We start from the raw sequence: 26,463 nt of genomic DNA, 5'->3' as shown, positions 1-26,463 counted from the left end.
CAACTTCGGTAAAGAGACGAGGCCCGAAGAAAAAGTTGAGTTCGGATGAAAAGTTTGAGATCATAGCAATCGCGCCCGGCGGCCAACCGATTGAACCGCTCCAGACAAAGAGCGCATTTGTTGCTCAGTCTGGGGTTTTGGTTAGGGACAGATCCCGATCAGCATCCAGCAATGGTTAAAGCCGGCTACAGAAGACCCTGAGGTGTCTTATGTCAATGATATGCAGAAAAATGATCTTTGGACTGAGCTGAAGACAAATTTCACCCTACCGCAAGAGGATGATCCGGAGAAGCCAGTTAAAGAGAAATTAATCAAGTCTTTTGCTCTTAAGAGGATGGCAGAACTATTCAGGAGGTGGAAGAAAGAGCTGAATAAGTTTGTCGAAAATAAAGAGACACCAGAATTCAAGGGCAGATATGAGAAGATCAGAGATCACTGGCCCGCATTTGGGGCCCACAAGACATCGAAAAAGAGTAAGAAGATGTCGGCGACAAACAAGCAAAATGCTGCGAAGAAGAAGCATCGCCATCGCACGGGGTCAGGTGGCTACCTCGTAGCCCGGCCTAAGTGGGCCAAGACTGAGAATGATCTGGCTGATAAAGGGATCGAACCAGAGACAATTAACTGGCTAGACCGTTGCCGGACTTGGTTCTTCAGGGCTAGCGGAACCTTGGACCCTGTATCAGGGAAGTGCATTTGAACGAACGATCAAATGGACATACCAGTCAAGAAGCTTCAAGCAGTATATCGAAGCAGCGCATCAAGGGAAGTTCGTTCCAGACCGAGAGAATGACGAGCTCACAATGGCCCTCGGGAAACCTGAGCACCCTGGACGGACACGAGGCACGCCAGGCTCCATTCCGTGGAAGGTTGGGTTTCCGAACGCAGGCGGTTACAAATGCTAGGAGAGGAGGAAAAAAGTGCAGCAGACCGAAATGTAGGCGCTGCAAGCAAAGGTACAAGCGATAGAGGAACGAGAACAAATCGCAGCAAACGAACTGCCGAAGCTTCCCCCGAAGCTACCCCGCCATCTCAGCGGAGAAGCAGCGTGGCTTCCACCGAGTTGCTTCAGCCGGAGCATGTCTTGACGGCTCCTGCCAGCTATCCCGTGGATGCTATCACAGAGTCTCAAAATTGCCACCTTATGACGCAATGGATTAATATGAAGGTCAAGGAGGCTGTTGGCTCTGTTTTTCCTACTGAACCCGACGCAACTTTTCACTGCCGGTCGATTCCAGAAGGATATGCTAGGGTGATGGTGGATGAAATAACGGAGGGATTTGAGGACCTCCAGCTTGACCACCCTACCGGTGAAGGGGAGACTCGGCAGGGTTCTGCTTTGAAGACTCCATGCCTATGGCGGAAGGAGCTCATCAACCTTCCGAACTGGACGCCTCCGCCTCCTCCTCCTCCTCCTCCGGCGAGTCAGGGCACTCCGCCTCCTCCACCGCCTCCTCCTCCGGCGAGTGACGATCGGGGCACTCGGCCGGCTCCTTCTCCGGCGTGTGGCGGCACTCCGCCTCCTTCTCCACCTGCGCCGGCGCGCCCGAGCAGCCAGCCTCCTCCTTCTCCGCCTCGTCAGCAAGGGCGGAAGAGACCTGCCGCCGCTCCGGCTGCTCCGGCGCGTCTTAGTCCTTCTCCTCCGCCTCGTAAGCAAGTAAAGAAGACAACCGCTCCGTCTGCTCTGCCGGCGTCTAGCAGTACAGCCAGAGGCGGGAGGACATACAGATTCGGTCCTTCTCTGAAGACTCCAGAGAAGTTACCATACGAGAGGACCCCGGAGGAGAACACCGAGATCGCGCGAGAAGAAGTGAGGAACTTCTTTGAAGGGGTGAAAGCAAAGAAACATCCACCTCCGGAGGAGAAGGTAGATCCGGTGAAAGCGAAGCGCACTCTGGCTGCCCTGACAAAACCACCCAAGTCCCCGCCGAAAGGAAACTATGAGCGCATTATTGGAAAGGAATTTGCCGAAGCGGAGCGGTCGGGAAGTACTGTCAGTGATCAAAGGCTGAAAGAACGACGAGCTGGGAAACAAATTGCACAGCTCAGCGAACAAGGGAAGCAATCGTGCCCCCCGCTCAAGGTGCCTAGCGACATCATCGCTAATGATCCGAGGATGGTGCCCAGTTATAGCAATCTTGGAGATTACCTGCCCGACGATGTACATTATGATTTCATGGAGGTGCAGATACAAAGATATGAGTACGGGAAGCCTCTCGTCAAAGATGAAAGATCTCTATCAACGATGATGCGAAGATTGCATGATTGGTACATGAAAATCTGCAGAGAGTCTGGGGGGAGGAGTACTTTGTACATGAGAGTTAAAAAGGAGCATGACCTCGTTGGAATTGATCTGTTGCCTGTTCCATTTGAGGAGTTCTTTCAGTTTTTCAATCAATCGGCCCTCGATAAAGCAACGGTCACCTGATACTGTCTATAAGTAGTACTACTTCTGTCATTAAGTCTCTCTTTATAGCTCAGCTCTTTCATTGCATGTATTTATAATTATCCTCACTATATTATGCAGATTGAATATCGTCGAATTGAAGAAACGACAAATCGGTGATATTGGGTTCATTAACACAAATATCATAGATGCAACTCAGGTTAAATTTCATGCCACAGATACCGAGGCCAACTTGCTACGATCATTGGTAATAAATGAAAACAAAGATATAATACTCTTTCCTTACAACTTCAAGTGAGTGTTACTGTCTTGTGCGTATTCGGTTTCCCTTATATATTAGTCAAGGTTATAGTAATGTAATTAATGAGTTATGCATGCGTGTGCAGTTTCCACATATTCTCCTAGAGATTAAGCTTGAGCAGGGACTAGTAACCGTCTTAGACTCAAGACGAAAAGATCCCCGGGACTATGCTGAAATGACTCAAATGCTCGAGAAGTAAGTTAAATCGATCATTATGCACCATATCAGCAACTTTGTTCATTTCCTGATATATCAAGTAATTGTTTTCTTTGTCTGGCAGGGTTTGGAAAAATTCACCAAAAAAGCTCCGGGACTCCCGAAGAAGCTGCAATTTAGACACCCGAAAGTAAGTACTATAATAGCATGTTCCGCGCATCTCCTATTGATTCAAGCGCTAGTTTCATCAATACCATTTGGCATTCTTGCTTATCAGTTTGATTGACCTCTATTTCTTGTAAAGTGGTTGTGGCAGGAACAAGGGAATGATTTCTGTGGATACTACGTTTGCGAGTCCATCCGCAACACGACCTATGAGCGGGGCTACTCTGACGAACAATATGAAGTGCGTAAATAACAACATTCACAACTTTATTTTATTACCATCATTTGTGTTGAGTTTCATTCATTCATATATATGTGTATTGACCCCCTTCTTCAAATTAGATGTTTCGGAAGCGGGCTGAACTCCTAGCACCAGCTCGCATGCGAGCAATTCAAGAGGAATTGGCGGCATTATTTCTTGACCACGTGATCGCTAAAGACGGAGAATACTATGTGGACCATGAGTCCGTATGTTAGGAGATTATATTTGTCAGAGATAATTATTGTATATATGTAGCCGGTAGTGTCGGATAGATATACGAGAACTTATTGTTCGACCAATCTCTCGGAGAAGGAGAGGTGGTCGATATCACTTCTCTCTGTATGCATATATGTTCATGACGATCTTCTGTTTCCTTCGTTTGCTTACTAGCTAGCTAGCGTGTCTAGTCCTCTCTATACGTATGTATAGTACGTAGCGTCGACCAAGCACGGACATAAGAGAGGACACTTCTCTCTATTAATTATAGCTAGCTAACACAATATATGAAACACCTAAATTAACCCCCCAAAACCCCCCAAACCCCCCCCCTTTCAAAAAAAACAAAAACCCCAGCCACAGAAATGTTGACGCGTGGATGCCTATTGGTCCCGCTTGGTGCCACCAACCGGGACCAAAGGCCCTCCTGCCTGGGCTCTGCGCACAGGCCACATGGAGGCCCATCTGTCCCAGTTCTGGATTGAACCGGGACTAAAGGGACAGGGCATTAGTACCGACCCTTTAGTCCCGGTTCAGGAACTGGGACAAAAGGCCCTTACGAACCGGGACAACAGACCCTTTTTCTACTAGTGTAAGTCATATCGATGCATATAATGGTGAATAAAAGGTACATGCGGAAGTGTGACACATGTGTTGGGCATGAAGCCCGTATAAATAAGCTTCTTTTAAAAGAAGCCCCGAGGTTTAATGAGCGTGGATAGCGCGTCACTTTATGAGCCTTTAAAGGCTATAAGAGAGAGAGAGAAGGGAGAAGGAGAGAAATGTAAGACAGAAAGTATATAAAAAATGGACAGAGGAAGGAGACGAACACAGAGTCCGGCGCTAGGCATAGAATCTTCGGAGACGGGCTGTGTTCCATGGGTTCAGCTCGAGTCGATTATCCGATGCATCTCGCAGACGGTGCGCTCCACCAGTCAGGACTTGGTCAATTATGAAGGGACCTTCCCACTTGGGCGTTGGTTTGTCCTTTTTCTTGTCCGGCAGGCGTAGAACTAATTTGCCAACGTTGTAATTTTTGGCCCGTACTTCTCTGCTTTCGTATCTCCGAGCCTGCTGTTGATAGAATGCAGAACGGGCTTTTGCCATGTCACGCTCTTCCTCCAAGGCGTCCAAACTGTCCTGCCGATCGAGCTCAGCCTCTCTTTCTTCGTGCATGTGCACTCGAGTTGGGTCATGAATTATGTCGCAGGGCAAAACTACCTCTGCGCCGTACACCATGAAGAATGGTGCGTATCTGGTGGTGCGATTCGGCGTGGTCCGTAGCCCCCAGAGTACGGAGTCGAGCTACTCTACCCAGTGCGTATTAGATTCCTTAAGGGACCGCACTAATCTGAGTTTGATGCCGCTCATGATAAGACCATTTGCACGTTCGACCTGGCCGTTAGTTTGTGGGTGATAGATGGAAGCATAATCGAGCTTGATGCCCATGTTTTTGCACCAGAGTTTTACCTCGTCGGTCGTAAAGTTCATGCCGTTATCAGTGATGATGTTGTGGGGGACGCCGTAACGTTGCACAAACCCGGATATAAAGTCTATCACCGGTCCGGATTCGGCCGTCTTAACAGGCTTGGCTTCTATCCATTTGGTGAACTTATCCACCATGACCAGTAAGTATTTTTTCTTGTGGGTTCCGCCTTTAAGGGGTCCAACCATGTCAAGCCCCTAGACCGCGAAGGGCCAAGTGATGGGGATAGTTTGGAGGGCGGTGGGTGGCATATGGCTTTGGTTTGCAAAAAGCTGGCAACCGACGCATCGTTGGACTAAGTCATGGGCGTCTGCCCGGGCCGTCGGCCAATAAAAGTCTGTACGGAAGGCCTTGCTTACAAGGGACCGAGCTGCAGCGTGATGACCGCCGAGTCCAGCATGAATTTCAGCCAGGAGGTTCCACCCTTCCTCTTTGGAGATGCACCTTTGAAGGACTCCGGTAGTGCTTTTCTTATAAAGCTCTCCCTCATGGACTTTATAGGCTTTAGATCGCCGCACTATGCAGCGTGCCTCATTTTGGTCCTCGGGGAGTTCCTGCCTCGTAAGGTAGGCGAGGAATGGTTCTGTCCACGGGGCGATGACAGCCATTATTACGTGGGCTGAAGTTGTTATTTCATTGGCAGAGCCTCCAATTATGTCAGAGTGTTCGGTGTCGGGCAGTGTGGTTGGGTCCGGGCTGTTATTGCCGGGTTCCCCTTCCCATACTACGGATGGCTTGAACAGCCTTTCCAAGAAGATGTTGGGGGGACTACATCGCGTTTTGCGCCGATGCGTGCCAAGATATCTGCCGCCTGATTATTTTCCTGGGCTATATGGTAAAATTCGAGCCCTTCGAACCGAGCTGACATTTTTAGGACGGCGTTGTGATAAGCTGCCATTTTTGGATCCTTGGCATCAAAGTCTCCATTTATTTGGGATATTGCGAGGTTCGAGTCCCCGCGCACCTCTAAGCGTTGAATGCCCATGGATACTGTCATCCGGAGACCACGTAAAAGGGCCTCATATTCGGCTGCATTGTTGGAGTCTGTGTACATTATCTGGAGTACGTATTGAACTGTGTCTCTTGTGGGGGACGTCAAAACGACGCTAGCCCCTAGACCGGCCAACATTTTGGAGCCGTCGAAGTGCATGACCCAGTTGGAATATGTGCTGTACTCTTTAGGGAGTTCGGCCTCCGTCCATTCTGCGACGAAGTCGGCCAAAACTTGCAACTTGATAGCTCGTCGTGGCTTGTAAGTTATGTCGAACGGGAGGAGCTCAATGGCCCATTATGCAACCCGGCACGTCGCATCGCGGTTGTTTATAATATCGTTAAGTGGCACTTCCGAGGCTACTGTTATTGAACACTCTTGAAAGTAGTGTCGCAGCTTCCGGGATGCCATAAATACCGCGTACGCAATCTTTTGATAATGCGGGTACCGTGACTTGCACGGAGTAAGGACAGTGGACACATAATAGACTGGCTTTTGAAGGGGGAATTTGTGTCTGTCCGTTTCTCGTTCGACGACGAGCACTGCGCTTACGACCTGATGGGTTGCTGCAATGTATAATAGCATTGGTTCGCCAATGTTTGGCGCGGCCAGGACTGGGTTTGTTGCCAAGATGGCTTTTATTTCGTCGAGTCCGGCCGTGGCTGCATCCGTCCACTCGAAGTGTTCGGTGCGCCGAAGGAGGCGGTAAAGGGGTAGGGCCTTTTCTCCCAAGCGGGAGATAAAGCGGTTTAGAGTCGCCACGCATCCGGTTAATTTTTGTATTTGTTTAAGGTCCTTCGGGATATCCAATTGTGACAGAGCTCGGATCTTGGCTAGATTTGCTTCAATTCCTCTACCGGATACAATGAAGCCCAAGAGCTTTCCGGCTGGGACCCCGAAAACGCATTTTTCCTGGTTGAGCTTGATGTCGTATGTTCGGAGGTTATCGAACATTAGCCTCAAGTCGTCTACTAGAGATTCGACATGTCTTGTTTTAACGACCACATCATCTACGTATGCCTCCACTGTTTTGCCGATCTGGTTTGCCAGACATGTCTGAATCATGCGCTGATATGTTGCGCCGGCGTTTTTGAGCCCGAAGGGCATTGTGTTGAAGCAGAATGGGCCGTACGGTGTGATGAATGCCGTTGCGGCTTGTTCTGACTCTGCCATCTTTATTTGATGGTAGCCGGAGTATGCGTCGAGGAAACACAACGAATCGTGTCCTGCGGTAGCGTCGATAATTTGATCGATGCGGGGGAGAGGGAAGGGATCCTTTGGGCAAGCCTTGTTAAGGTCTTTAAAATCAACGCACAAGCGCCAGGATTTGTCCTTCTTTGGTACCATCACCAGGTTTGCTAGCCAGTCCGGGTGTTTTATATCTTTGCTGAATCCAGCCTCCAATAGTTTGGCTAGTTCCTCTCCCATGGCCTGTCTCTTAGGTTCGGAAAAACGCCGAAGAGCCTGTTTGACTGGCTTGAATCCTTTTAGGATATTTAAGCTGTGTTCGGCCATCCTGCGTGGGATTCCTGGCATGTCTGAAGGGTGCCAGGCAAAATGTCCTAGCTCTCTCGTAGGAACTCTCGCAGTGCGGCGCCTACATCAGGGTTTAACTGTGCCCCGATGGAAGCTGTTTTATTGGGGTCCATTGGATGGACCTGGAATTTGACTATTTCCTCCGCCGGTTTAAAGGAGGTGGACTTGGATATTTTGTTGAGTATCACATCGTCTCTATTCACCGTGGAGCGCAGCGCAGTCAGTTCCTCGGCCGCTAGGGCTTCGGATAGCGCCTCGAGGGCCAGTGCGGCTGTCTTGTTTTCGGCGCGGAGTGCTATGTCCAGATCACTAGCAAGAGTGGTGATTCCGTTAGGCCCGGGCATCTTCAGCTTCATGTACCCGTAATGGGGTATTTCTTGGAAGATTGTAAACGCTTCCCGCCCTAGCAGAGCGTGATATCCGCTACTGAACGGGGCCACTTGGAACGTGACCTCTTCGGACCTGTAATTATCCGGCGTGCCGAACACCACATCTAGTGTAATTTTTCCTGTACAGCGCGCTTCCCGACTGGGGATTATTCCTCTAAAGGTTGTGCTGCTTCGCTCAATGCGGTTCTAGTCTATTTCCATTTTTTGAAGGGTTTCCTCATAAATGAGGTTCAATCCGCTGCCGCCATCCATGAGTACCTTGGTAAGATGAAAGTCGTCCACTATTGGACTGAGGACCAATGCGGCTGGTGCTCGGGCTGTTCGGAATTTAGGTTCATCACTGGCGTTAAAAGTAATAGCCGTGTCACTCCATGGGTTTATTGTTGCTACTTGGTAGACTTCGGCAAGGCTGCGGAGTGTTCTTTTTCGCATATTATTTGATGTGAAAGTCTCAAAGACTGTTGATACCGTACTGGTGTCTCTAGGGTGGCTTTCTGTGGCTTCTGGAATTAGAAGATCTTCGCCAATTTTTGCCACCTGCCGGAGGATCCAACATGCTCTAAGGCTGTGAGTTGGTGTGGCGCCCTCTGCACTGTGAATTTTACTAGGTCCATGAAGCCATCCTTCCAGTACGGTTCCGTGCCCTGTAGAGGGCTTTTGCTTTTTGGTATTGAACCCGGGTGTCTGGCGATGATGCACCCTTTTATTTCGGACTGGGTTTGTATTCAGGGCCGGATTGTCCCAAAATTTTATTTCGGTTTTCCAGGCGCTTTCCATCGCACAGTACTTTCGTAATATGGACGCCAAGTCAGCGAAGCGTGTAATATCACGGCGACTTATGGCGTTGAGGATTCCCTTGTCCGTGCAATTATTGCAGAAGAATGAAATTGCGTCTTCCTCGCAGTAGTCCTTTATCCTGTTCATAACCAGGAGGAATCTGGCCCAGTAATGATGTACTGTTTCTTCGGGCTCTTGCCTAATTTGGGATAGATCACTTATGTACGGGTGGGTGGGTGGAATCAAATCCGAAATCTCACCCAATCTGAGACCCAGGGGCCAAGGAATTTCCAAACTCGGAAGTTTGGATTCTTGGATGCTGTCCAATGAATCTAGCCCGTCGCCTGACTTTAAGTTCAGGTCTTGAGTGATGTCCTCCCCTCCGCGGATATCCGTCTTGGAGTGATCGGGAATCCGGACATAGCTAGTCCTTAAGATAGATGAAGGGTCGCCGCATTGTCCCTCTACCACGGCAACGTGATGGGTGACCTGGGGAGAGTTAATCTCTCTCAGATCAGGTTTAGGCCCAATCTGGTCGTAATCCGTAGCGACTCCCAAGGCGGTAAAGCGATCCAAGAGCTCGTTTAGGAAAGAGAGCTCCATTGGATCTAGCTGCTCGGCGAATTCCGAGCTGACGTGAAGATTGCTTTCGATGACCCGAGAGGTCATCGTCGGCGCAGCAGCCGAACGTGCGGTCATAAGGAAACCACCTAGCCTGAGAGTTTGGCTGACAGCCAAAGCTCCCTTAGCAATGGTGCCGTCTTTAAAGACAGGATGAGGCATCCTTCCTGATGGCGACGGCACAGAGGAACTCTCAATGAAAGCACCAATGTCGGTGTCAAAACCGGCGGATCTCGGGTAGGGGGTCCCGAACTGTGCGTCTAGGCGGATGGTAACAGGAGACGAGGGACACGATGTTTTTACCCAGGTTCGGGCCCTCTCGATGGAGGTAAAACCCTACGTCCTGCTTGATTAATATTGATGGTATGGGTAGTACAAGAGTAGATCTACCACGAGATCAGAGAGGCTAAACCCTAGAAGCTAGCCTATGGTATGATTGTTGTTCCTACGGACTAAAACCATCTAGTTTATATAGACACCGGAGAGGGCTAGGGTTACACAGAGTCGGTTACAATTGTAGGAGATCTACATATCCGTATCGCCAAGCTTGCCTTCCACGCCAAGGAAAGTCCCTTCCGGACACGGGACGAAGTCTTCAATCTTGTATCTTCATAGTCCAGGAGTCCGGCCGAATGTATAGTCCGGCTATCCGGACACCCCTAATCGAGGACTCCCTCAGCGCCCTCCACCCTCATGGGCCCCTCATGGTTCCACCGACCTACTTCTTCCTCCTATATATATTCACAAACCCTGAAAACATCCAGGAGCACCACGAAACCCTATTTCCACCGCCGCAACATTCTGTACCCAAGAGATCCCATCTTGGGGCCTTTTCCGGAGCTCCGTCGGAGGGGGCATTGATCACTAAGGGCCTCTACATCAACTCCATGGCCCCTTCGATGATGTGTGAGTAGTTTACCTCAGACCTTCGGGTCCATAGCTAGTAGCTAGATGGCTTCTTCTCTCTCTTTGGATCTCAATACCAAGTTCTCCTCGATTCTCTTGGAGATCTATTCCATGTAATCTTGTTTTGCGGTGTGTTTGTCGAGATCCGATAAATTGTGGGTTTATGATCAAGTTTATCTATGAACAATATTTGAATCTTCTCTGAATTCTTTTATGTATGATTGGTTATCTTTGCAAGTCTCTACGAATTATCGCTTTGGTTTAGCCTACTAGATTGATCTTTCTTGCAACAGGAGAAGTGCTTAGCTTTGGGTTCAATCTTGCGGTGCTCGATCCCAGTGATAGAAAGGGAAACGACACATATTGTATTGTTGCCATCGAGTATAAAAAGATGGGGTTTATATCATATTGCATGAGTTTATCCCTCTACATCATGTCATCTTGCTTAAGGCGTTACTCTGTTCTTATGAATTTAATACTCTAGATGCAGGGTGGATAGCGGTCGATGTGTGGAGTAATAGTAGTAGATGCAGGCAGGAGTCGGTCTACTTGTCACGGACGTGATGCCTATATACATGATCATACCTAGATATTCTCATAATTATTCGCTTTTCTATCCATTGCTCGACAGTAATTTGTTCACCCACCGTAATACTTATGCTATCTTGAGAGAAGCCACTAGTGAAACCTATGGCCCCTTGGTCTATTTTCCATCATACAAGTTTCCAATCTATTTTATTTTGCAATCTTTACTTTCAATCTATATCATAAAAATACCAAAAATATTTATCTTATTATTATTATCTCTAGCAGATCTCACTCTTGCAAGTGGCCATGAAGAGATTGACAACCCCTTTATCGCGTTGGTTGCGAGGTTCTTATTTGTTTGTGTAGGTACGAGCTGACTCGCGCGTGGTCTCCTACTAGATTGATACCTTGGTTCTTAAAAACTAAGGGAAATACTTACGCTGCTTCACCGCATCACCCTTTCCTCTTCAAGGGAAAACCAACGCAGTGCTCAAGAGGTAGCAAGAAAGATTTCTGGCGCCATTTCCGGGGATATCTACGCCAAGTCAAGACATACCAAGTACCCATCACAACTCTTACCCTTCGCATTATAGTATTTGCCATTTGCCTCCCATTTTCCTCTCCCCCACTTCACCCTTGTCATTTTATCCACCCTCTTTTCCTTTCGCCCTCTCTTCCCGTTCGCCTCTTTTTCCCTTCCTGCCTTCTTTGTGCTCATTATTTTTGCAATTTTGTTGCCCTCATGTCTGAAACTGGGGAGGTTATCATTGATAAGGATAATTGTACAGAAAACTTTGATGCAATTGATGATCCTCCTGAAAATCCTACTATTTTACACACTAAAAGGTTTCGGATTGGTAGCGGTAATATTATTGGGAAGGGAGTTATTCAAGATTTCTTTACTTGTGCTGGTGCTTTGCCCACCATGAGTGGGTCTATTCTTCATAAAACTAGTAGTCTCGGGGATGCTATATCTTCGCTCATAGTTGAACTTGAAAGACAATTTTTACATATGCATCATTCCGTACAAAGGATTTTCCTGGAATTTTCTAATATTGAGCATTCTTCTATTAAGCGAGCAGCGACCATCTTTTTAGATCATGAGTTCAGATTTATAATAAAAGAGGCCAATGAAATTTTTGTGCATTATAGGGTGGGTGTCGACCGTCCTCCCATAGAAGCAATCCTTTTTTATCAAGAAGACATTATGCATTTACGATCCTTAGATCATGTTGCTTTTAATGAAAACCTTAGAAAAAAGGCCTACTGTTCTTGTTGATAGGACCTCTGAATTTAATGATAATTTTGCTATCCAGAATAATGGGTTGGGTTTTTCCCTTGAACAAAGACTCATGACGTTTTGCCAAAAGAATGATTATAATGATGAGTTGGTTGTGCAATATGAGGGGCCAAAGGAGGAACCAATACCTCCCGAGCTTGATCTTAGGGATTTTTGTCCCATTAAATTTAGCCCTTTTGATTACTTTTGCTTTCCACAAAGAAAACTTGCTGCTGAACGTAGGGAGTATGAGATGAGTTTTCGCGATTTACCTTATCATTATCATTGCAATACCTAGATCTATCTTCACTTTTATGCCTAGCTAGGGGCGTTAAATGATAGCGCTTGTTGGGAGGCAACCCAATTTTATTTTTGTTCCTTGCTTTTTGTTCATCTAGCCTCTGTTTTGGTTGTGTTTTTTGTGTTTAATTAGTGTTTGTGCCAAGTAGAACCGTTGGGAAGACTTTAGCGCTCATGAGAATTGCTGCCATTTTTTATTGGAGAGTACTATTTAGTTAATTATTTTTTCAGATGATTAATAGATAAATTCCTCACGTCCAGCAATTTATTTTAGAATTTTTGGGGTTCCACAAGTTTGCGTTAGTTACAGATTACTACAGACTGTTCTGTTTTTGACAAATTCTGTTTTTCGTGTGTTGTTTGCTTATTTTGATGAATCTATGGCTAGTAATAGAGTTTATAAACCATAGAAAAGTTGGAATATAGTAGGTTTAACACCAATATAAATAAATAATGAGTTCATTACAGTACCTTGAAGTTTTTCGTGTTTTGTTTTCTTTCGCTAACGGAGCTCACGAGATCTTCTGTTAAGTTTTGTGTTGTGAAGTTTTCAAGTTTTGGGTAAAGATTTGATGGATTATGGAGCAAGGAGTGGCAAGAGCCTAAGCTTGGGGATGCCAAAGGCACCCCAAGGTAAAATCCAAGGAAACCAAAAAGCCTAAGCTTGGGGATGCCCCGGAAAGCATCCCCTCTTTTTTCTTCATTCATCGGTAACTTTACTTGGAGCTATATTTTTATTCGCCACATGATATGTGTTTTGCTTGGAGCGTCTTGTATGATTCGAGTCTTTGCTTTTTAGTTTACCACAATAATCCTTTCTATACACACCTTTTGAGAGACACACACATGAATTGGAATTTATTAGATTACTCTATGTGCTTCACTTATATCTTTTGAGCTATATAGTTTTTACTCTAGTGCTTCACTTATATCTTTTAGAGCACGGTGGTGGTTTTATTTTATAGAAATAATTGATCTCTCATGCTTCACTTATATTATTTTGAGAGTCCTTTGGAACAACATGGCAATTTGCTTTTAGGCATAATAAAAACTTTCATATAAGTGCATTGGATACTAAGAGAAGTTTGATACTTGATGATTGTTTTGAGATATGGAGATAGTGATATCAAACACTACAACAAGAACCACCCTTCAACAACGCATCGATGCGTTGTCGTATGTCCATATAATCGTTGCTAAGGTATACACCAACGGATTACTATGCGTTGCCGTTGGTGGCGTTGCAAGGGTCTACAACAACATATATACATGCGTTGGTAAACGATGTGAATAAGCGTTGCCAGGTAGCTACATATAAAGTTAGAGCCTAACAACGGTTCATATGCGTTGGTGACTACCCTCCACAAAATGATTTTCAAATGGGCATAAACGGTCATTACAATGCCTAGAAGCATTCCTTCATAGCATGAAAATTAATAGTACTTCATATATTGCCATCTAGAGCTACCATGTCAATGCTGATAAAGCACATATAAGAACCACAATATAATAAGCAAAAAAGTCTCATTTATTAATTTGACTGTTGCATTACAAAGAACGCGATCCAAAGATTACAAGATGTGAACTATCCAGTAATAGCAGCCTAATTCTCGACCTTGCAATTAACATCTCAGCCATTGTAAAAACATAATGTTCGAAGCATTGATCTTGCAAAAAAATCTAAAACATCATGTGGAACTATCTAGTAGTAGCTTCATTCTCGACCTTGCAGTCCACACCCGAGCCATGCATATTAGTTTATCTTCCCAATCTGCAACAGCAAAGAAATGAGATAAGTAACTTACATTAGAGAAAATCAGATTAATAGAGAATTAAAATTTGGAGGAGCAATGTACAGAGAAGGTCATGCGATAATCAATTCCACTATATCTATTGAGCGGCATGTTCCAAGCCATCAGCATTTTTCCACCTTGTATAGCGAATTGGTGTCTTGGTACAATGTAAATTGTGGTTTTTTTAATCAAAAGTCAGTAGGGAAGGTCATACAAACACATAAAGGCTCACAAGTTACTTACCTTCCATCTGTTGTCCAACCGAGGCTGCCACCCTCAAACCTAGCACCATATAACCAATGGAGAATGAATGCTGAGAGGTGGTAAGCCAAAGGAAGAGTTAGGCGAAGAATAATAAAAAAAAAGGTTAGCTAGTTTACTGAATTTACAGCAGAGAATATAGCTGGCCCTAGATCAGCCTTGGCTCTATGTAGCAGAAGGGGATAATCTCGCTTAATTATAGTTTTCCAGGAATCAAATGATGGGTCAATATTGCAAAATATCTTGTGATTTCTTTCCTTCCAGATGATCTAGGTTGCAGTTATGAAGACTAGATGCATTGTGTGATTATTGCAAAAAGAAAAAGAAACATAGAACTTCATAGATAGCTTGATGTCACATCGTTAACCTATTAAAATATAAAGCTATGTTGTATGCTGAGTTGCAAACATAAGACATTACAGAGAAAATAATTGATATTCCAAAATTTAGGAATTAATGATGTGTTGGCTCTTATCCATTTTTAGAGGCATTATATGCTCGAAAACAATAGAAAAGAAGGCATGAATGATGTATAATTTCTACATTTAGCGCTAGTAATAGGAAGATATGCCAAAAAAGCAGATTTAAAATGCTTTGTGAAACTGAATGGGCAATATGTGCAAGCATTATGTTATTAGTTTGTCATAAGTTTCAGTTACAGTATAGTATGGTACGAGAAAGACAAAAAAAGGAAGAATTTCAAATGCTAGAGCCAAATATATTATATGTTTATAGGTTATAAATCTTACCATCTTACTTTTATAAGAGTGCAGCTAGCTATCATTATGTAGTCCTCTCCTCCGATGAAAAAAAGTAGTCCCCTGCAGTACTCCCGTAAGTGTTCTCTTGTACAAATAAGGTGGGAAACAAAGATGAAGGCATATGGTAGATAATAAAAATATTTAGGATTGCTATTAATAATCCAATTTAGTATACATACATTTTGTAATTAACCTGTAGATTCATAGTACGGATTGGTAAATTTTGTAATTAACCTGCATATTCATATATAATATGGATTGATAACTTACAAGTCCACGAATCATTATTTCAAATGTATATTACTGAAATCAAATATGTCTAGAGAAGCCGTCGCCTCAGCTAATACCCTGGGTGGACCAGAGAAGTAAATTTTAAGTTCTGCTGTTACAATCATGCAGTAGCTGGGCTGCCAGTCATCAGAACATCATTACTCAAACAAAGGTCTCCAGCCTAAAATGGTTTTTCTGAATATAAACCTTCTAAGTTAATCCGGATACTGAGAATTTCATGCACGTTCGTACTGCCAATATATATGGCAAGCAAATAAATTTTCTCCAGGGAGATGGTTCAGTATTTCAAGTATAAGATTATGGTCCTAATTGGCAAGCAACTTTTTTAATAGTAGTCCGTATTGTTTCAAAGAGAAAAATTAGAGACTGCAATGTTGAAGATTGTGTAATCAGTTTCTATTATATTTCTAAGAGAAAAGTACACTTTTCGTCCCTTAATTCTTGCCGGAGTTTAGATTTGGTCCCTTAATTCCCAAACCGGACAACTTGTACACTTAACTTCTGAAACCGGACAAGATTCATCCCTGGTCATTGTTTTGACCAGTTTTGGTGCTGTCCCACACCTGTTTTGACCGTTCCGACTCAAATTTGCATACCTTTTCCAAGTCCACATAATGTTTTCAAATTCGGTTACTTTTTCAAATATGTGAACCTTTTTAAAATTTGTGTACTTTTTTCAAATTTGCATACTTTTTCCAAGTTTGTGTACTTTTTCAAATATGTGTATTTTTTAAAAGTTCATTTAGTTTTTAAGTTCATTTAATTTTTTAAAATTGATGTACCTTTTCATATTCGAGTACACTTTTTTTGAAAGAGTTCATGAATTTGAAAATTTTATGCAAACTTAAAAAAAAGTACGCAGATATGGACTTCTTTTACGCAAAAATATATGGATTTCAAAAATTATTTCCACTTGAAACAAGTATGTGAATTTCAAACAAAGTTCATTGATTATAAAAAGAATACGGATTTGAAAAAAATGCGGACTTCGAAAAGCATGTGGATTTGAAATAAGTATGCGAATTTCAAAAACAGTTCATGGCTTTGAAAAATACTTGGATTTGATAAAATTACACAAACTTGGGAAAAATACGGGTGTTTGGAAAAAGTACCTAAATGTAAAAAAATCACGGATTTGAAATAAGTACGCGAATTTCAGAATAGTTTGCTGATTTGAAAAAATATGTTTATTTTTGAAAATAAAATACGTGAGCTTGAAAAAACTACGCGGAGATGAAAAGTGTATGTGAATTTCAAAAAGTTCACCGATATAAACAAAATTACAGGAATACGAGTGAGCACGGGTCAAAACCGGGGTGAGTTAACACCAAAACCTGTCAAAACCGAGTCCAGGGACGAACCTTGTCCGGTTTCGGTAGTTGGGGGTGCAAGTTGTCCGGTTTTAAAGTTGAAGGACCAAATCTAGACTTTACCAAGAGTTGAGGGACGAAAAGTATACTTTTCTCTATTTCTAAATAAGATAGGTGATGTAAGAAAGAATATCCTCGTACTTTCCTTGGTATCTAACTGTTCCTCCTTGATTCTAGTATTCATGTACTCTCTTCGTTCCAAAATGTAAGACGTTTTTTCAACACTATCATAGTATCAAAAAACATCTTACATTTCGGGACGAAGGGAGTAACTTCTAACTTCTGCATCTTCAGTCTAGTGTAGGAATATGACTAAGTTCCACTTAAAAAATACACATAAATCAACAGAAATGGAAAAAACACAAACCACAAAGCAGAGGAAGAGGAGCAGCAAAATGCCCCATGCCTGTCCCTGAACTTGATGGTGCCGTCGGGAAGCATCCCGGGGCCGACGACGAATGACAACATAGTGCACACGTTCTTCCACTCAAACGCTCTGCTGCTGCATGAGTAGCACTACTACACGAACGTTGGCCCCACTATGTTCCCCACCGCAGACCCCTCTACGTGCTCCGGCAAGCTCGCGACCACCCTGCACGCAGCACCACCCAAATTCAGAGTGTGTGTTCGTTAGAGCATCTCCAGCCGTTCAGCCACCCAGAGCGCTAAAAAAAAGCGGTCTGGAGGCGAACCGGCGCTAGTTCGGCCTCTGGGGTCGACCTAGCTCCCAGTCACGCCCCTAGGCGCCACCCTCAGGACATGAAAAATTCGAACTTGGTCGTTTCCATTCACAAAAGACGTCACAAGTCGGGTAATCGCAAGCCACAGTTCGGCGTACAAAAAATAGAGCGGCAGAAGTTCGCGTACGCATCACTCGGCGGGCTCTGCCCTAGGCGTCAGCGGAGTTGGCGTGCGCGGGCTTGGCGGTGTCGAAGCAGCCTCTGCGCTGGGCGGTGTCGGCGTGGCTTCGGTGGTGCTGGGCCTCGTCACGCGGGCTTGGCGGCGGCGCCGGCGTGTGCATCGGCGTCGGCGTCGGCGTGTGCTTCGGTGTCGGCGGCCTTGTCGAGGGAAACTGGTTCGGGATGAGGCCGCGCTCTGCCAAGTAACACGCCTTGACCGCCTCGTCGGTGCTCTGAAGCATGTCCGCCCCGCCCAGCAGAAAAGCCAGGTCGGTGTTTCTCTTCTTCGCGGCGACGTTCGTCCGGAGCAGGTCGAGCATGACGGCGCTGCTTGACATCAACGCCGACCACCGCGCCTCGGTCTTCTCTTCACGAAGGACGGCCCGGGCCTGCGCGTCGGCGAGGCAGTGCTCGATGGACTCCTGCACTCGAGCGGTGGCCGCGTCGGCGTATTTCCCCTTCTTGGCAACTTTGTTGCCGTCCGGCCGCCCTTCCGATGCGCCAGGAGTCGGCGCGTCCGGCTTGTAGGTCTCCTTGGCCTTGTCGAGGGTGCGCCGGACTTCCGCCCACTTCTCGCACTTGTCAATGCGCTTGTAGAGTAGAGGTACTTGAATTCGGCATCGCTGTTGCTCTACCGGTACAGGGCGAACATGCGCAGCAACTGCGCGGAGGAACAAACAGTTGGCGCACGTACACGGCGAAGAGAGGCGGGAGGCCGGCGTGGCATACCTAATCCTCGACGCTGGCGCCGCTCTCCGGGCGAGCCGCGACCTCCTCGACGACCCCATGCCATTTGTTGCACGCCCCCTAGATACGCCCCCAATGGTTCGCCATCGCCTTGGAGTCGCGCTGCATGTAGACGCTTTTGAAGTAGGGGTCGACGAGCTTGCGCTCGTCGAACTCGGCCTTGATGCGGTCCCAGTACGTGTTGATGCTCTGGTTCGTGCCGGTGGTCGGGTCGAGGCAGACGACTTTCCATACTTTGGCGAGGCATTCCTCCTCCTTGGACGCCCACTTGATGCTCGGCTCGCCTGGCCTGGCCGCCCGCTTCTTCTTCTTGCGCCCCTTCGTTGGAACAGGTGTCGGCTCCTCCTCCTCCTCCTCCTCATCCTCCTCCTCCTCGTCCTTCTCCGGCTCGTGCGCCTCCTACTCGTCCTCGCCGTAGACGTAGCCGAGCTCGCCGTCCATGCCACCGCTGAGATCCACCGTCTCGTCCTGGGTGACGAACCCGGGAGACGCGGCGGCCGCGGTAGAACCTGCCGCAATGATGTCATCCATGTCGGCTTCGGTCTCGTCAGTGTCGCCGAGGTGCGAGAAGGGCAGCGGGCCACAGCGGAAAGGGGGCGTCGATGAGGACGCGTAGGCGGGCGGCGAGTAGTTGTATGGAGGTTACTACACGCCGGCGAAGGCGGGCGAGGGTGTGCGTTGGGCCGGCTGTCCATGGGGGAAGGTCACGTTTGGGTTGAACCCACCGTGCGCGTCGCCGTCGGCGTAGCTCGGCGAGGGCGATCCCCATGGCTGCGAAGAACCGATGCCTTGCTGTCCCCAGGGCACGTACTGGGCGTGGCTGCCGGGTGGATTCATCATCCCCGCCTGGTCCGCCAATGAGGCAGCCACAGCCGCGCGCGCCGCGTTGTCGCGGGCCTTCTTGGCGATGGCCCTGTTCCGCCGGTCGGCGGTGACAGCCTCGCGTCGCTGAATTTCCGCCCTCCACTCGGCATTTGGCATGCCCGGTGGCTTGGACGGCGGTGCCCTCGGCTTCCTCTGCTTCGGCTAGGCCACGGTGCCGGTCGCGGTTGCCGCCGCGCGTGGGACGGCGTACATCTTCGGTGGCATGGCGGCCGACTGGAAGGCGAGCGGGAGAGAGTTTGGCGGGAGGAAGGAAGAGAATGGCGGGAGGAAGGCGAGCGGGAGGAAAGTGGGGGAAAAGCGGCAAGAAACGGCGGGAAGAGGTGATCAACTCGCCGACAGGGCGGACCCACGCGCCCTTTTCGCTTGTGCCGGCTTCCCAGCCCCTCCCCCCCCAGGGCGCCGGGTTCAGCCTGGGTCCGCCGGCACCAGTTTTGGCCCGAGCCGGCGAAAAACGGGCTTCTAGGGGCACGACTGGGCTGTTTTTTCAGCGCCGGCGCGACAAAAACGGCTGGGAAGGGCCTGTTGAGAACGCGGCTGGAGATGCTCTTACATCTTATACATTTGCCTTTGTCCCTGGTCGCCTTCACGTACTCATCAGCGGCAAAATCCGAGAAACGTAACCACAGGCCTCGTGTCCTAGAAGATCCTATGAAATCGAAAGTGATTCAGGAACAAAGTTAGTAGCAGGTACTACACGTTTGTACTTCTGAATCCTTCGATGTATACGTACCTTGCCTTGCGAGAAGATGATGTCGGTGTGGCAGGGATTGGTGCAGATGACCTTCATGCGGATCTCATAGGCTTTTGCAGTCCATCGCGGATCCATCAACCCTGCCCCTGCACTGTTGACACATCATCCAAATTCCAATCCAGCGAGGGTCAACCAGATGGATTAGTATTGGTGAGAATGATGATTGACACTAGATAGATCAGAAAAAGGGCAGCACAACAAAATAGAGAGGTAGACATGCAGACCTAGGCGGAGATTTGGAATGGAAGGCGCCGCCACCAATTATGGATTAAGAGATTCTTCTAGGGCTTCTCGCGGCAGAAAAGTAGGGAAGTTTCTGTTACGGGCGGAAGAAGATAAGAGATCTACAGAGACTCTTCTCAAGACGTGCAAGGGGTCAAATAAAAAAACATGGGAGAGGTGGGATACTTGCAACACATCTGATTTTTCGTTGGAAACTATCCGTTGTTATAGGGGGGTTGTTGTTGTTGTGAAAATTGTGCTAGTTGAGTAGTTGTGAATTTGAGGAATACTTGTATTGAAGTTCGCAAGTCCCGTAGAATGCACCGTATGGTAAACGTTGTGTAACAAATTTGAAACATGAGGTGTTATCTGATTGTCTTCCTTATGAGTGGCGGTCGAGGACGAGCGATGGTCTTCTCCTACCAATCTATCCCCCTAGGAGCATGCGCGTAATACTTGGTTTTTGATGACTTATAGATTTTTGCAATAGTATGTGAGTTCTTTATGACTAATGTTGTGTCCATGGATTATACGCACTCTCACCCTTCCATCATTGCTAGCCTCTTCGGTACCGTGCATTGCCCTTTCTCACCTTAAGAGTTGGTGCAAACTTCGCCGGTGCATCCAAACCCCGTGATACGATATGCTCTATCACACATAAACTTCCTTATATCTTCCTCAAAGCAGCCACCATACCTACCTATTATGGCATTTCCATAGCCATTCCGAAATATATTGCCATGCAAGTTTCCACCGTTCCGTTTATTATGACACGCATCATCATTGCTATATTGCCTTGAATGATCATGTAGTGGACATCGTATTTGTGGCAAAGCCACCATTCATAATTCTTTCATACATGTCACTCATGAGTCATTGCACATCCCGGTACACCGCCAGAGGCATTCATGTAGTCATATCTTGTTCTAGTATCGAGTTGTAATCATTGAGTTGTAAATAAATAGAAATGTGATGATCATCATTAATAAAGCATTGTCCCCCAAAAAAGGCCAAATAAAAAAAGAGAAGGCCCTAAAAAGGGGGCAATGCTACTATCCTTTTTCCACAATAGTGCTTCAAAGTAGCACCATGATCTTTATGATAGAGAGTCTCTTGTTTTGTCATTTTCATATACTAGTGGGAATGTTTTATTATAGAACTTGGCTTGTATATTCCAACAATGGGCCTTCTCCAGTGCCCTAGGTCTTCGTGAGCAAGCAAGTTGGATGCACACGCACTTAGTTTCTTTTGTTGAGCTTTCATACATTTATAGCTCTAGTGCATCCGTTGCATGGCAATCCCTACTCCTTGCATTAACATCAATTGATGGGCATCTCCCTAGCCCATTGATTAGCCGCGTCGATGTGAGACTTTCTCCTTTTTTGTCTTCTCCACATAACCCCCTTCATTATATTCTATTCTACCCATAGTGCTATATCCATGGCTCACGCTCATGTATTGCGTGAAAGTTGAAAAAAGTTTGAGATTACTAAAGTATGGAACAATTGCTTGGCTTTTCATCGGGGTTGTGCATGATGAGAGCATTCTTGTTTGACGAAAATGGAGCATGACCAAACTATATGATTTTGTAGGAATGAACTTTCTTTGACTATGTTATTTTGAGAAGACATGATTGCTTAGTTAGTATGCTTGAAGTATTATTATTTATATGTCAATATTAAACTTTTATCTTGAATCTTTAGGATCTGAACATTCATGCCACAATAAAGAAAATTACATTGAGAAATATATCAGGAAGCATTCCACATCAAAAATTCAGTTTTTATCATTTACCTACTCGAGGACGAGCAGGAATTAAGCTTAGGGATGTTTGATACGTCTCCAACGTATCTATAATTTTTTATTGTTCCATGTTATTATATATTCTGTTTTGGATGTTTAATGGGCTTATTTATACACTTTTATATTATTTTTGGGAATAACCTATTAACCGGAGGCCCAGCCCAAATTGCTGTTTTTTTGCCTATTTCAGTGTTTCGCAGAAAAAGAATATCAAATGGAGTCCAAATGGAAAGAAACCTTTGGGAGCGTGTTTTTAGGAACAAAGTGGTCCAGAGGACTTGTAGTGGACGTCAAGCAATCAACAAGGAGGCCACGAGGCAGGGGGTCGCGTCTACCCCCCCTGGGCGCGCCCTCCACCCTTGTGGCTCCACCGACCTACTTCTTCCTCCTATATATATGGACATACCCCGAAAACATCTAGGAGCACCACGAAACCCTCTTTCCACCGCTGCAACCTTCTGTACCCAAGAGATCCCATCTTGGGGCCTTTTCCGGAGCTCCGCCGGAGGGGGCATTGATCACGGAGGGCCTCTACATCAACTCCATGGCCCCTTCAATGATGTGTGAGTAGTTTACCTCAGACTTTCGGGTCCATAGCTAGTAGCTAGATGGCTTGTTCTCTCTCTTTGGATCTCAATACAAAGTTCTCCTCGATTCTCTTGGAGATCTATTCCATGTAATCTTCTTTTGCGGTGTGTTTGTCGAGATCCGATGAATGGTGGGTTTATGATCAAGATTATCTATGAACAATATTTGAATCTTCTCCGAATTCTTTTATGTATGATTGGTTATCTTTGCAAGTCTCTTCGAATTATCAGTTTGGTTTGGCCTACTAGATTGATCTTTCTTGCAATGGGAGAAGTGCTTAGCTTTGGGTTCAATCTTGCGGTGCTCGATCCGAGTGATAGAAAGGGAAACAACACGTATTGTATTGTTGCCATCGAGGATAAAAAGATGGGGTTTATATCATATTGCATGAGTTTATCCCTCTACATCATGTCATCTTGCTTAAGGCGTTACTCTGTTCTTATGAAATAATACTCTAGATGCAGGCTGGATAGCGGTCGATGTGTGAAGTAATAGTAGTAGATGCAGGCAGGATTCGGTCTACTTGTCACGGACGTGATGCCCATATACATGATCATACCTAGATATTCTCATAATTATTCGCTTTTCTATCAATTGCTCGACAGTAATTTGTTCACACACCATAATACTTATGCTATCTTGAGAGAAGCCACTAGTGAAACCTATGGCCCCCGGGTCTATTTTACATCATACAAGTTTCCAATCTATTTTATTTTGCAATCTTTACTTTCAATCTATATAATAAAAATACCAAAAATATTTATCTTATTATTATTATCTCTATCAGATCTCACTCTTGCAAGTGTGCGTGAAGGTATTGACAACCCCTTTATCGCATTGGTTGCGAGGTTCTTATTTGTTTGTGTAGGTACGAGGTGACTCGCGCGTGGTCTCCTACTGGATTGATACCTTGGTTCACAAAAACTGAAGGAAAAACCAACGCAGTGCTCAAGAGGTAGCAATGCGCCATACCTCGGCTCCCCACACTTCGAATATTGATCCCATTTGATTACGAGGGACGAGGCAGAACAGTTTCCTCCATAATTCAAAATGGGCCTCACAGCCCAGGAATAGCTCACAAAGGGCAACGTGACCCGCGATGTGCAGGTTGGAGGCAGGAGTGAAATTGTGCAGTTGGAGGCCATAATACTCCAGAAGTCCTCAGATGAATGGGTGGACTGGAAATCCGACGCCTCTTAGCAAGTAGGAAACGAAGCACACTCATTCCCCCTGGATGGGTTGGGGAAATTCTCTGCCTGAACCCCGCCGTTAAAGGACGTCAATCCTGCTCGGATGGGGATGCTACCTCTTGAGCACTGCGTTGATTTTTCCTTGAAGAGGAAAGGGTGATGCAGTAAAGTGATACGTCTCCAAAGTATCTATAATTTTTGATTGCTCCATGCTATATTATCTACTGTTTTAGGCAATATTGGGCTTTCTTATCCACTTTTATATTATTTTTGTGACTAACCTATTAACCGGAGGCCCAGGCCAGATTTGCTGTTTTATGCCTATTTCAGTGTTTTGAAGAAAAATAATATCAGACGGAGTCGAAACGGAACGAAATCAACAAGAGAAGCTATTTTTGGAAGGAAACACACCTGATGAACTTGGACCCCACGTCAGGGGAGACACGAGGTGCTCATGAGGGTGGGGGCGCGCCCCCCTAGGGCGCGCCCCCTGTCCCGTGGGACCCCCGTGGCTCCTCCGACGTCCTCCCTGCATCCATATATACCTACGTGACCTAAAACTTCCAGAACGCAAGATAGATCGGGAGTTCCGCCGCCAGAAGCCTCCGTAGCCACCAAAAGTCAATCGGGACCCTGTTCCGGCACCCTGCCGGAGGGGGGGAACCCTCACCGGTGGCCATCTTCATCATCCCGGCGCTCTCCATGACAAGGAGGGAGTAGTTCTCCCTCGGGGTTGAGGGTATGTACCCGTAGCTATGTGTTTGATCTCTCTCTCTCTCTCATGTTCTTGAGATGATACAATCTTGATGTATCGCGAGCTTTGCTATTATAGTTGGATCTTATGTTTCTCCTCCCCCTCTTCTCTCTTGTAATGAATTGAGTTTCCCCTTTGAAGTAATCTTATCGGATTGAGTCTTTAAAGACTTGAGAACACTTGATGTATGTCTTGTCGTGGATATCTGTGGTGACAATGGGATACCATGTGCCACTTGATGTATGTCTTGGTGACCAACTTGCGGGTTTCGTGACATTGGGAACCTATGCATAGGGGTTGGCACACGTTTTCGTCGTGATTCTCCGGTAGAAACTTTGGGGCACTCTATGATGTTCTATGTGTTGGTTGAATAGATGAATCTGAGATTGTGTGATGCATATCGTATAATCATACCCATGGATACTTGAGGTGAAATTGGAGTATCTAGGTGACATTAGGGTTTTGGTTGATTTGTGTCTTAAGGTGTTATTCTAGTACGAACTCTAGGGCTGTTTGTGACACTTATAGGAATAGCCCAACGGATTGATTGGAAAGAATAACTTTGAGGTGGTTTCGTACCCTATCATAATCTCTTCGTTCGTTCTCCGCTATTAGTGACTTCAGAGTGACTCTTTGTTGCATGTTGAGGGATAGTTATGTGATCCAATTATGTTAGTATTGTTGAGGGAACTTACATTAGTGAAAGTATGAACCCTAGGCCTTGTTTCCACACATTGAAATACTGTTTATGCTCACTTTTATCACTTTCTACCTTGCTGTTTTTATTATTTCAAATTACAAATAACTTTATCTACTTTCCATATACCACTTGTTTCACTATCTCTTCGCCGAACTAGTGCACCTATACAATTTACCATTGTATTGGGTGTGTTGGGGACACAAGAGACTCTTTGTTATTTGTTTGCAGGGTTGCTTGAGAGAGACCATCTTCATCCTACACCTCCTACGGATTGATAAACCTTAGGTCATCCACTTGAGGGAAATTTGCTACTGTCCTACAAACCTCTGCACTTGGAGGCCCAACAACGTCTACAAGAAGAAGGTTGTGTAGTAGACATCAAGCTCTTTTCTGGCGCCGTTGCCGGGGAGTCTAGCGCTTGAAGGTATATCTTTAGATCTTGCAATCGAGTCTTTTAGTTTTTTGCTTTATCACTAGATTAGTTTATAAAAGAAAATTACAAAAAAAATGGAATTAAGTTTGTCTCATACGCTTCACCTTTTTAATATCTTTCGTGAGTATGATGGACAGGATAATTGTGCTCAAGTGCTAGAAGAAGAAATATATAAAAAATTTGGCACTAAATCTTTGAATGATGAGCATGATTGCAATGTTTTTAGTATGAATTCCTTGAATATCCATGATGCTAATGATATGCAAAGCCACAAGATTGGGGAAGCTATGTTTGATGAAGATGATATTTTTTGTCCCCCAAGTTTTGATGAGCAAATTTATTATGATGAAAGCATGCCTCCTATCTATGATGATTATTGTGATGACACTTATGCTTTAAAGAATAATAATAACAATTAACCTTGTCATCTCGATCTTAATTTTCAATCACATGATAGTTATTTTGTTGTGTTTGCTCCCACTATTATTCATGAGAAGAATTTTGCTTATGTGGAGAGTAGTAAATTTTCTGTGCTTGTAGATCATGAAAAGAATGCTTTAGGTGCTGGTTATATTGTTGAATTCATTCATGATGCTACTGAAAATTATTATGAGGGAGAAACATATGCTTGTAGGAGTTGCAATAATATCAAGTTTCCTCTCTATGTGCTTAAATTTTTGAAGCTATGCTTGTTT

General features: G+C 45.5%; 1 long non-coding RNA gene across 1 annotated transcript; it reads right to left on the bottom strand.

Annotated features, from left to right (window-relative positions):
• Positions 1-19,870: 19,870 nt before the first annotated feature.
• LOC125540750 lies at positions 19,871-20,407 on the bottom strand. The gene is made up of 3 exons (XR_007297374.1): positions 20,303-20,407; positions 20,058-20,169; positions 19,871-19,973 (listed from the first exon to the last, which is right to left on the bottom strand). It is a non-coding gene; the product is annotated as an uncharacterized LOC125540750 (long non-coding RNA).
• Between the last annotated feature and the right edge of the window lie 6,056 nt (positions 20,408-26,463).

This window comes from Triticum urartu, chromosome 2 (genome assembly GCF_003073215.2).
Source record: "Triticum urartu cultivar G1812 chromosome 2, Tu2.1, whole genome shotgun sequence".
Taxonomy (NCBI): Eukaryota; Viridiplantae; Streptophyta; class Magnoliopsida; order Poales; family Poaceae; genus Triticum; species Triticum urartu.
The sequence above is the reverse complement of the archived record's forward strand: the minus strand, read 5'-3'. Positions and strand labels throughout refer to the sequence as shown.